At 39.8% G+C, this 12964-nt stretch overlaps 2 protein-coding genes across 8 annotated transcripts in view; one reads left to right on the forward strand and one right to left on the reverse strand.

Moving 5' to 3' along the window:
• The window catches only part of CFAP119 (cilia and flagella associated protein 119), a 224593-nt gene extending 220865 nt beyond the window's left edge, over positions 1 to 3728 (reverse strand). Inside the window, exon 1 of one of the 3 annotated variants that reach the window (XM_044086646.1) lies at positions 3486 to 3728. The gene's annotated coding sequence lies outside the window, so the exon portion shown is untranslated. Of the gene's footprint in view, positions 1 to 3361; positions 3448 to 3485 lie in introns of those variants that run through there. The other 2 variants (XM_044086643.1, XM_044086644.1) reach the window with 2 other exon arrangements.
• A 79-nt stretch (positions 3729 to 3807) lies between these two features.
• The window catches only part of RNF40 (ring finger protein 40), a 713617-nt gene continuing 704460 nt past the window's right edge, over positions 3808 to 12964 (forward strand). For 4 of the 5 annotated variants that reach the window (XM_044086638.1, XM_044086641.1, XM_044086639.1 and 1 more), the window contains exons 1-2: positions 3808 to 3906; positions 8688 to 8778. The gene's annotated coding sequence lies outside the window, so the exon portion shown is untranslated. Of the gene's footprint in view, positions 3907 to 4009; positions 4195 to 8687; positions 8779 to 12964 lie in introns of those variants that run through there. The other variant, XM_044086640.1, reaches the window with a different exon arrangement.

The raw sequence follows: 12964 nt of genomic DNA on the forward strand, positions 1-12964 counted from the left end.
AACAGAAATGATGATTCATTCTAGTGTAACACCAGAGTACTGATACACAGTGAGCCTTCAGCCTGCTACTAGGCAATAATCTAATTTATGGAACTTGGCCTTCATCCAGTCAAACCTGGCTCACTGAAAGTACCTATCTTGGGAGTGTTCTATGAGAAACCTAGAAACAGAATTTTACCCTTACTAATACTGCAAGTGCAGTTTTTAATCCTTGTCGATATACCAATTTGAGTATCAATCAGACTTGATCAAAGGACATAGGCTATTGCAGGACAATTACCCCTAAGGAACCTACAAAGTTTACATTGCAAACATCACTGAAACCATGACTACAGACCATGACTAAGCAAACTCTCTCCAGAGATGGAGTTCATATTAAAACAGTTATACTCATGAAGAACTTTATAAACTTAGTAAACAGTTCTGAAATAAAATAGCAATAATATTTGTATACCTTCTTGTGAGTGCAGATTTTCAACCTCCTCCTCAATTTCCTTCCAAGCTGGATCTCTGCTTTACATTTCATTTTTTCTAACCTTCACACTTTATCTATCTCCTTCAAATACTCTTCACCACTGTCTTACAACCAGGTTCTATGTCAGTAAGTACCCTAGTATTCTTACCTCCACTGTCTTTAACACATCAGCTACACAATTCCTCTGTCTCTCTTCTAGCTTTATTTATTTTATTTTATTTTACATTTGTTGACCGGGCTAGTCCAGCTGGATATATGTCCATTTTCAGCAGAGGCCCGGGGAGAAAAGCTCCCCGAAAACATAGTGTCATTTATAATAAATGACAGTTTTTACAGATGCAGGTAGTTTACATATTTAAGCAATTCTTTACACTTCATTACATTTCTGCTTACCGAATTCTAGTACATATCATATATGGATAGTTATAAGAAAATATTAATAATGACATACGATTAATATATAAAAGCACATTTTATTTACGTCTGACAGACAGCAACAAGTATATACAGGCATAGTTATAGGTGTCTTGCGATAAATGGAGTAATTAGTCGGGGTTCGCACAAGGACATAAACAATGTGATTTAAGGTATAGTTTCAGATTGTTTTTAAATAGTTTTATTGAGGAAAGGGAGGTCAGGTCACTGGGGAGTGAGTTACAGGTTTTGCCCATGGTATTAAAGAACAAAGAGTCACCAGCCATATTGTTGGTTTTACCTATTTGTACTAGTATTTTATTACATGAGCGTAGGGTCTTAAGGTTATTGTAGGAGGTGATAAGGTTGGTAAGAAATGGCATATTAGTAGGCTGATACAGGATCTTGTGGGCAACTGTTAATTGGTTAACTAGTAGTACATCTGGCAACTCTAGCCATCATTGTTGTTCCAAATTAATACAGTGATGGGTTCTGAATGCGGATCCTGTTGCAAATCTGGTAATATTATTGTAGGATGTAGTCAGCTTGTTTTTAGACAGGTTAGTATAAATTAACTACTATCTACCTACTGTCTAAGATTTCACACTCTTTATCTCACTTTTATTTATTCCTAACATTTGTACTGTATCATTATTTACCCACGTCTCATAAGTCTTATCTAATGTCTGTTTATAACATAATATTGAACACGGACTGTTTACATACAAAATATTTTCTAGTAGGAATTTAATACGATTTGTAATATCATCAAAGAAATATCTGTTTTATCTTTGTAACGTGTCAGTGCAAAATAATTATCTGTTCGTATCTAGATGTCTTAAGAACTATCTATATAATGTATCTTTATAAAGAAAATGTTTTGCTATGAGGATCTTAAATGTGTCTGCTGGAGCTTTTCTCCTTAGGCCTCCTTTGAAAATGGGCTTTGCCCAGCCAGACTTTCCTGCTAAACAAAGACAAATAAACAAACAAAATTCACTAAATACAGTTAAGTTAGAATTACATAGCAATAATCATGGTAACAGTCCCATCCTAACATGCAGTACCATCATATATACATACATGTATATATATATATATATATATATATATATATATATGGATCTATTTCTTTTGATCAAAAGATCAAAAGTCCAAATCCATTATCACCGAACATACTTTACCGAAAGCGCTTTTCACCGAAAAAGTACTTATGGTAAAGTAAGTTTAAAAAAAAAAAAAAAGAACAATATTAAACCTACTTCTATGCAGTGGGACAAGCCCCCCTGCACCCCACCTATTTTGATATTCTCACTCCGAGGTTGCACTACAGTGGGGAAAAGGGGAATTTTCCCTTATTTGCATGACCGGCACAACGAACATACTTATCCGAAAGTGCTGCTTCGGTGAATGGCACTTTCGGTTAAGTATGCTCGGTGATTTCTGCTTTGGTGGAAAGTGCATTCGGGGCTCTGTACAGATCCCATATATATATCTATGCAGATGCTGCAGAACACAACATTTGGTGCAGAATTTATCAGTTGTCCTGTAAACAGCTACATTTAATTCTGTCTCGTAGGTGGCTAATTATATATTTTTGAAACTTTGGGTGTTTAATAAGTTTCCTGATGTCCTGAGGGAGGGAGTTCTATGCTGCTGGTGCAATCTTTGTGAAGGAGCTCTCACTCAGGCTAAAAGATGGTATAACTAGTGAGGATGGCACCATATTAGCTGATTTTAGAAAATATGGTACTTTTGGGAGGCTCTGGCAGAAACTGGGAGTTTTAAAATAACCTATAGCCCATTAGGATTTTGCAGCAGTTAGGAAAAAAAGGCCATCAACAACAAGCAGGAAGGCCAACATTCATAGAGCTGCAATGAAATCTGGACATTCTGTGAAAATCTGTACAGCTAAGAAGTATGTCTACAGTTAAGTACACAAGTATAATAGATTACAAATTCATACAAAACAGTTTTTGTAGTACTATCATCATAGTGTTATGTGCACAGTACTGTGTTAAAATAGTATTTATTTCAAGTCTAACTGGTCAGGGCACTTTTACAGTGGAAGCCCAGGGAGAAAATTCCATATATTGATAATTTCTAACAAAACAAAAATCACAGTATAAATATACATTTTCCAGAGAAATACATATATGCATAAAGAGTATGATGAACACGAAGAAAACAGCTGCATTTTGCAGCAGTTGAATGACTTCATGTATGCAAAATGTACAACGTGACAATTGCCCTGTGATGTGCACTAGATCATAGTTGAATTAGTTAAAAAACAGTGGCAGTGTTTGTACTGTGCATACTGAACCTTGAATAAACGCGCAAGTTAATGATACAGGTCTGAACACAGAATAACAACAGTAAACTTGACGTTCCACTTCGTTAATTCAAGAAAAACACAAATAGGCAAATCATGCCCGGTGACAGTGGAGTAACAGTATATGATAGCTAAAGTACCAGACAGCAGTTATGAATATGGTCATCTTATTCATAAAGAAAAAATATCCTCGAGTAACCAGTTTCCATCAGCCAAAAATCCATATTGTATCAGTCCTACCCTTACTACTACTACGCTACTTACGCCAATAAATATTAAAATAATCCTATCAGAAGATCAAAAGTAATCGGTGCCATGATCAACCCGATACTGTTGTTATGCCCAATCAGCGATAATCCTGGAGTTCTGTCTGCGATACTCTCCCACAACATGGAGCCGCTGATATTGTCACTATGGCAACAGAAAACGCACCCCTCCCCGACATGAACATTTATTCACCCTGCCTTTTGCATTAGGCACGCGCCTGCGCACTGTCAGTACATAGCTCAGCAAAGTGAGCCCTTGGCCTCGCCTTCCTTGGGAAGCGCTTTAGTGAATGTAGCCCCGCCCGAGTCAGCATCCAACCTCTAACGCTGCCCCGCCGGAGAATTACTTCCGGTAAATTGTAGAATACACTTCCGAGGCCTGTAAGATGGAGTAGTTTCCTTAGTATACTTTTAAAGAGGTTGGTTCTTAAATATGTTTTCTGTGAGAGGGGACGCGAGTGTTGTGTTCTTTGCTGTGGGACTGGGGGGATTACAGAAGGGGTCTTTTATGGTTCTGCAGAGAAGTACGACAGGAAGGCTAGAGTGTAAAGGTGTTCAGGCAAATTAGTTGTGGTACGGGCATCTGTCACTTAGGTACTCTACACAGTTAATCAAGAGCTGAAGGGAGCTTGTAGTGAGATTGGGAACTGGCTACTTTGTTTATATGGAAGAAGAAATGTGAGAAGTTTGGTGTACCGACTGGAAAGGTATGCCGACTAGGTCAGTGTGTATGTTAACGCTGTAGCTGCATTAGAGGATCTTAAGTAAGGGGGTATGTCAGTATTTTGTAAAGTGCTATCTATTAATGAACTTGTGAGTCTTTGGAGAAGGGAATCATTGCTGCTTTCTTGCTTGACCACATCATCACTGTTTTGACTACGGACTTTTAGTACCTTTGACGACCTATTTATAACTTTCAATGTTTCTTTCTACCTTCCTCTCTTTTGCACTTGTGGTAGCACAACTCTTGTATGCATGATGATCATTTTTGTATGTTATGGAAATTATCATACCCTTCTAGGTATGGATACTGTATAAGTACTTAACAGGGAATTGTACTGGAGTGCAGAGAAAGAGAGGAGTACTGCTTGTTTTAACAATAAACTGGTTTCCTGCCTATTCCTGGACCTTTCCAAGGCATTTGATAAGTCTCCCATCCTCCTCTTCTGGCCAAACTGTCAGACCTTAATTTCTCTTCTTTAGCTATTTCCTGGTTTTCAAGCTACCTCTCTGATCGCCTGCAATCTGTCAAATGGCTATCTGCACTATCCCCACCCCTCAAAGTGAAAATAGGTGTCCCCATGGATCTATCCTTCGACCACTACTCTTCAATATTTTCACCAATTTACTACATACTTCTTGTCCCCAGTCATCACTTATACAATATGCCGATGACTCATCTGTCATCACAGTCGCTGACACTCTCTCTGACCTCTACTGTTCCACACAACAATCCTTTAACTCCATCGAATCCTGGCTCCATGACAACAATTTAATTCTCATCCTTAAGTAAACTAAGATCCTAGTCTTCCTCCCCAAAAACCTCACTAATCTCAAATCTACTTTTTCTGTACTCTCCAGCAATAACACCTCTATCCTAGTCGAATGTAGCACTAAACTGCTAGGAGTCGCAATCGATCAACTTGTTTGGTCTTCATGTGTCTAATTGTACTCCTTTACCGCAACAAAAAGTATTACTAGCAAGGCAAAAATAACTTTCACGTGCTTACCTTCTTCCTAGTCTATTGTACAGCTGTCACATTTTTACTAATGTAAACCACACACTCCTAACCAAACTCAAATCAGCCTACAATAAAGTCGCTAGATTTGCTACTAATAATCACCACTGCCTTTCCTTAAAATTAAACTGGATAGAATTACCCCACCAGCTCTTCCTCCCTCAACTATTGATTATCCACTCAATTCTTTACCAGGACTCTTCCTGTCCTAGCCTTACTCCTATCATCTCTAAATAGTCCCCTACCAGACCCCTGCATAGCTCTGAACAAGACCTACTACAACTATATAAACCCAAGACCAAAACTGGCTGCAACCTGTACAATTACAACCCTGCCATGTCCTGGAACAAACTTCCCTTAGATATTAGATCGCTCAAACACCCTAATCAATTCAAAATGTCCACCAGAGAATACCTAAAAACAAAATGGTCTTGCAACTGTACTCATCTGCCCTGAACCACTTGCCTTAGCATCAAAGACCCCATTTCACCTCCTCGCCTCCCACCTAACTCTCTACCTGTACAATCACTTTACCTCCCCTTATAGTTTCATAGTTTCATAGTACAGTACTAAGCTATCTGCCCTGGGGCATTTGTAAGCCTAGCCATAGTGATGTGGCTTTTGCCACCCCATGAAATGGTACAAAAAGTGTACAGAATAAATTTAGAATACTGTGCCTCTGTCTGGTAGTGACACAATGAAGGTCCCCTTATATAATAGAATTAGTTTATTGTGCCTCTGTCTAGCAGTGACACAGATGTGACCCCTGGGGTAAACTTACGATCTCCCATCCACTCATCAAGATTTCTCTTGAAGAGAGTCAGTGAGGGGCTCTGCCTAATACGAACTGGGATCTTGTTCCAAAGCATGGGAAGCCTCTGGGTATGTATGTTCCTGTTATAATCCCACTAGCCCCTTTAACATGACCAACCTACAACCTGTTTTTAGCCTTTCTACTTCCTTTATTACTCATCCTCCCCTTTTCACTAGTATTGACTTAATGCTTCACTTGGGCACAGCCTCATTATCATCTACCTGTAAATTATAATCTAATAGAATGTAAGTTGTGAATGTCTTGCTGAACATTCATATAATTTAATCTCTCTTGTGTAATGAAATTTGTATCTCAGTATGGAGCTTTACTCCCCAGGTCTCCACTGAAAATGGGCAACTAAGCTCAGTTGGACTAACTCGGTCAACAAATGTAAAATAAATGAATAAATACGTTTTAGGGGAGATCTCTGATAGTGGATATTCAAGTATAAAGGAGTAGTTCAGCCACACTATTTGTCCATTACTGTCAGTTTGTCTCCCTGATGGGTTGAAAGCCAGGGGTGGATATCCAGGGTAACATGTTGGTGTGTGTTTTCCCCCTGTGTTTTTTGTTGCCCACTTATTACAGCTAATGTTATCTTTTGCAGTTTAGAACGTAAATGTGCTGCACCTTCTCTCCTTTTTGTGTGTCCTGCTGGTAAATCACTTCAGTTAGTGTTATGCTAGTTGTTCACTTTCTTTGACCCAAGAGGTCATTAGAGTAGTGGACTAGTCTTGCCCTTTCCCATAGATCAAGGTAGTAGCTGCTGCTTACCCTTACTTCATTGACTGACCTTGTGTCTTAGTTTACTGATTAAATCCATCCCATGTCAGAGAATGCTGCTCTGCTTTAAATCCTCCTCCTCCTCCTGTTAGAACAGATGTATACTGTAGAGAGTGAAATCAATGCATTTGAGAGTAACAGAAGCATGTCACATGCGGACGACTGTAGTTAAAAATTTTCACTCTGATGGCATAAGGTCACCAACTGTACATACAAAGTCAGAGAATCAAGTGATTTGTTGTAGCTAACAGGATGCATTTTTTTTCTGCCCCTCACATAGCACTTGTGTTCTGCTTGCATCCATTCCTGAATTCCTTCAAAGATTTCAAACCACCAGTCTTGTCAAGATTTGTGTATATTAAAATGTACGTGTAAATCATGTGCAGTACACAACACACTATACGTGAAGAATTGGGAATGTATTACAAGTACTTCAGTAGGGCAATCTGTAGTGGTGTAGTACTTTTAGAGACCAATGTAAGTAGTCCCGACAATGAAATTGCTTTTATTGGGTTGTCAGGCTGGGCAGTACCAATTTTAAGTGATGGGTGCAAGACCCTTAAATATATGTATAATTTTGTGTTTGGGTTACCTGTCTTTGCAGTACTTATTTTTAGGGAAGTTTATGAGTAAAAACATTAAAAAATATACATAATTCAGTCTGCTTCATTGCAGTGTATGAATCTGTGATAGTTCAGTTTCAGCAGGAAATGTGTTTGAGTAAATTTGCAAAGCACAATCACAAAGTGGGTGGAAGAGTTTGTGACCGATGGAGAGTGAGGTGCAGTATAAACTCGTAGCATGGTTTCCAGTAAGAACGTACATTTTAAAACCAATGTATTATGTGGCATTCTAGCTGTTTGGCTGCTGACAGTATGTGGTTGGCTTCATAATATGATGTATGAATTTAGTTTTTAGCAACAGAATGTTATGTTGCAAAGTGTGGCTGCAACACTTAAGTGTTGTGCTTTTATATTTTAGATGCTTTTGTGGAAAATGTCATTTGTGTACTCCATAGTGGATAAGATTTTTGCCTCACATGTCCCAGGTTCAGTCCTTACACCTGGTCATTGTCTATTAATTTTATCCAGTTTCTCTTGACCTCCCCAAAATAATACAGGTTGATTGGCTAATTTGAAATGCCTGTGTTATTGTATTAATCGTTGCCCTCATGGCCTATTTCATGTCTGAATATGGGCTTTGATGACTAGTTCATTTTCTCAGTTAATAAGTGAATAAACCAAATGAAAAATCTAGAATTATTTAGCACAGTTTCTAAACTGCTTGCAAGATGTATTTGCACTTTATTATAATTTTAAGCAGTAAATGAGATTTCATTGATTTGAAAGGTAGGGATCTATTTTTAAGGTGCATTAGAGTCAGTTATTACAGTTTCTGTGACTGTGTTATGGGGGAATAATCCTTTTACAGTTAGTAATCATGTTAAAAAGGGCTGCGTAGTGAACAAAATAATGAATATTAATAAATTATGTTAAGACTCCTGGAACTGGAGCTCTCCCTCCTCTTCCAGCCAAGAAAAGGCAACTCTGTTGAGATAATAATGACATCATAACTGCTGTGATTTACACGCATTTTCTACTGTCTCTCCATGTGTGGGGCTACAGCTGAGTTCATGTTCTAGTTTCTTTATCCTGTTGTACTATGTTCTTAAACTCAGTGTAGGATTGTTTATTAGGTAAGTCTTGTTAGTATAAACACAAAGTTCAAGCCACCATTTGGTAGCCTGAATAGAAGTGGTGGTGTTTTCTGCATACATTGTGTATGTTGTATTTTATTGTTTCAGAAAGTTAGATGTTGGAATTGGTGGCCTGTAAACTCTTTGTATTTTTTTATAATGGTCTAGGTGAAATTTATTCGCTGATTACTATGTCTGGGTCTTAAATTTGTACACATTGTTGGGGAGGAATTGCAGATGTGCCTTTTGCCAATTTCAGGTAAGGGTTGCTGTGCTCTTCAAGCTTTTTTTTTTTGCATAGTTTGGAATTAAGTATGTCTTTTTAACCTGACTTCTCTCTCCTAGCATATGTAATGTGTTATAGTAGCATCTGTTGTTGGCGAAACTTGCTAAAAAGAAAACAAGACCCTAATTTTCATGTTCAGCATTTTTCAGCCTCTTGCAGAAACAAATGCATTGCTCATAATTCATTTTTTTTTCACAAAAGATAGAAGCAGTAGCTATAAAGGCATGGTGATAAACTCTTCTTGCAACCTGTTTCTTAATGTTGTTTTGGGGTGCCTGTCTGAATTCTTTTTATAAAATGTATTCTAAGCATTGTTTATTACACAGTAACTTGAAAGTTTAATTAAATATTCATGCATTTCCACATACAAATTGAAGAAAAAATGTCAAATCTTATAACCTGCAACAGCAAACCATTTATGTTTATCCATTTCTAAATTTACGAATTACTGTAAACATTAACTTGACTTCACTTTTAGTTTTGTTTTCAGCCTCTTACCTTTAGGTGAATGCTTTACATTGCTATTACTGGATTACAGTTCTTAATTAAAACAGTTAAAACTTGCTATTTGTTTTTCTTGTGATTGTAGTCTCCAGTATTAACCAGTGGAACAAACTCATAGGTATCACCATCCAGGATTGCTATGTATCCCCCCTGTCCCCTTCCGTTTAACTCGTGCACTTGTACCTGGAAAGTTTGTTATGCTTGTTAATCTAATCCCAATTGTACCCTGACAGTTGTAGGTAATTTATCACCAAGTTCTGTTTGTGAATAGACTTCTGTATCGTGATCTCTGTTATCCTTTCCTTCTCATTCATTAATTTGGCTAATATCTGTTGTAACTTCGTGCGAGTCAGCAGCTCTGTTCTCTTTCAGCACCTTTTTATAGATTTCTTGCCTATTAACAGTATTGAGTCGTACATACTATGCTGACCTAGACATTCGCTGATCTTTTCTTAATCCAAAAAATTGTAACTTCAGTGGTGTGTGTATGTTCCTTCATTACTTTAACTACTAAGTATCAGACATCCTCTTTTAAATCTCTGCAGTGCTGAACAATGCCAAAAATATGTCTCCAATTTCCTATCTTTTCCATGTTGTATCTATAGCATCTGATATTGGATATCCTAACCATTTTTATTTAACAGATCCTTGTGTATGAATTAGAGATAAAGCCTTCTGTCTTAACTTTTCTTGTTGAGAACCTCTTGTTAACTTAATGAAATCAGTATCCTGCATTTGTTTAGTGTAACCCATTTGGACTTCCCTGCGTGTTGATTAACACTCTGTATCCAAACTGCATCCTTCTGGGTAAACTGAATCTTTGTACTTCCCGCTAATTCATCTGTCTTTTGGATCTGCTCTTTGATACCAGTCCACTTTGTCAATTTCCAGAATAGTGTTTGGTTCTGTCTCTGTCTCCTATTCAGATTAGTTTCCGCTGCCAAGGTGTAAACATTTTATGTATATCCTTTTCTAAGCTGTCCAGATATCTGAATTTCTGTTCTCCACTGAATAATCTCTTCATCCAATCTGTACATCCAAGCTCCCTCCGTGTCTTTGCCTTCCATTACCTTCCAGATTGCTTGATGTTGTCATATGACTAGGGTAGATAAGAGTAGTGCATACCAGCATTCTGTATGTCCGGAATACCCAGGCCCCATGCCTACTTGAGTAGTATTACCTTCTCCTCAGGCCCCAGGCCTACGTTGGTAGTATTACCTTATCCCCAGGCCTACGTTGGTAATGTTACCTCATCCTCAGGCCTACGTTGGTAATGTTACCTCATCCCCAGGCCTACGTTGTTAATGTTACCTCATCCCCAGGCCTACGTTAGTAGTATTACCTTATCCCCAGGCCTACGTTAGTAGTATTACCTTCTCCTCAGGCCCCAGGCCTACGTTGGTAGTATTACCTTCTCCTCAGGCCCCAGGCCTACGTTGGTAGTATTACCTTATCCCCAGGCCTACGTTAGTAGTATTACCTTCTCCTCAGGCCCCAGGCCTACGTTGGTAGTATTACTTTATCCCCAGGCCTACGTTAGTAATATTACCTTATCCCCAGGCCTACGTTAGTAGTATTACCTTATCCCCAGGCCTACGTTGGTAATGTTATCTCATCCCCAGGCCTACGTTGGTAATGTTATCTCATCCCCAGGCCTACGTTGGTAATGTTATCTCATCCCCAGGCCTACGTTGGTAATGTTATCTCATCCCCACGCCCACGCTGGTAATGTTATCTCATCCCCAGGCCTACGTTGGTAATGTTATCTCATCCCCAGGCCTACGTTGGTAATGTTATCTCATCCCCAGGCCTACGTTGGTAATGTTATCTCATCCCCAGGCCTACGTTGGTAATGTTATCTCATCCCCACGCCTACGTTGGTAATGTTATCTCATCCCCACGCCTACGTTGGTAATGTTGCCTCATCCCCAGGCCTACGTTGGTGATGTTGCCTCATCCCCAGGCCTACGATGGTAATGTTACCTCATCCCCAGGCCTACGTTGGTAATGTTATCTCATCCCCAGGCCTACGTTGGTAATGTTATCTCATCCCCAGGCCTACGTTGGTAATGTTATAGGTTCATAGGTTCATAGGTTTATACTAGGCTATCTGCCCTAAGGCATTTATAAGCCTAGCCCAAATTATTGTGGCTTACGCCACCCCTTATATGAAAAAATACTGTGCCCATTAGTTTGTTGTGCCTCTGTCCAGCAGTGACCCAGAGATGATTCCCGGGGTAAACCTACGATCTCCCATCCACAGGTCTAGATTTCTCTTGAACAGAGTCAGCGAGGTGCTCTGCCTCACATGGACCGGGATTTTATTCCACAGCATAGGGAGTCTCTGAGTGATAAATCTATCCCTCCAGCACGTCCTGTTTATATCCGTGCTAAGGTTTAAGTCGCTTGCTCTAGTGGTTTTGGTGGATTTGGATTTTTGAGGTGGAGCATGTCCATTAATTCCGGGTTGGACATGGCCTTGTATGTCAGGCACATGTCACCTCTGAGCAGACGGTATGCGACTGAATAGAGCTGGAGTTTCTTCAATCTGGCAGCATATGACAGATTTTGGAGTCCCTTTATCCTTTTGGTGAGGAACTTTTGGGGTCTCTCCAATTGCTGCAGATGTCGGGTGAGATACATCCCGAATGGGGCATTGTACTCGATCATTGGTCTGATAAGTGAAGAGTACAGGGGAACAATGACCTCACTAGATCTGGATGTGAATCCTTCATGATCAGGTGGGCAATGTAGAAGGTCTTTCTAACCACTTTAGCAATGTGAGTGTCAAAAGAAAGGCCACTGTCAACCTGGGTCCCCAGGTCCCTGATAACCTCTTCTGTGCTTAGTGGATTGCCACCTATATGGTAGCTTGGGGTTACCTTGTTTTTCCCGAAGGGTATGACTATACATTTTTGGCGCTTAACTTCAGGCCATGGCTCTGGCACCAGCTATCTGTTTCAGTGAGTCCCTTCTGAAGGATATCCGTGTCCGATGCACTTTCCACTATGGCGCCCAGTTTGCAGTCATCTGCAAACTTTGTCAGCCAAAGTCCTCCCATGTTGGCCTGTACTTCTGAGAAGTAGATGCCAAACAATAGGGGCCAAGGACCGAGCCCTGTGGGACACCACTTGTGACCGGCTTGGAGTCTGACACAGCGCCAGCAACTCTAACCCTGTGGGTTCTGTCCTTAAGCCAGTTTGCAACCCATCTTGTGACATATGGGTTTACATTTAAGCTGGTAAGTTTTTCTACAATACCTGAGTGGGGTATTGTGTCGAAAGCCTTTGCAAGGTCAAGGTAGGCTGTATGGACTGCCTTTCCTCATCAATGGCCTTGGTGACTATTTCAAGAAGTCGACCAAGCTCAAAAGGCATGATCTTCCCTTGACAAAGCCAAACTGGGTCGGGTCCAATGTCTGCAAGTCCCCTATATCTTTGTTTATGAGCTCCATTATGATCCTCTCCATAGCTTTGCAGACTAGACTTGTTAAGCTTATGGGGCGGTAATTACCAGGGTCCGTGAGGCGCCACCTTTGTGGAGTGGGACCACAGTTGCCGTCGCCACTCCTTGGGCACGTATCCTGTGGTAAGGCTGAGATTAAACAGCTGCCTTATGTGCGGGTTTAATTCTCATTTAGCTCGTAGCACACAGC

Source organism: Protopterus annectens, chromosome 10.part0 (genome assembly GCF_019279795.1).
Source record: "Protopterus annectens isolate FY-2018-M chromosome 10.part0, PAN1.0, whole genome shotgun sequence".
Classification (NCBI taxonomy): domain Eukaryota; kingdom Metazoa; phylum Chordata; order Ceratodontiformes; family Protopteridae; genus Protopterus; species Protopterus annectens.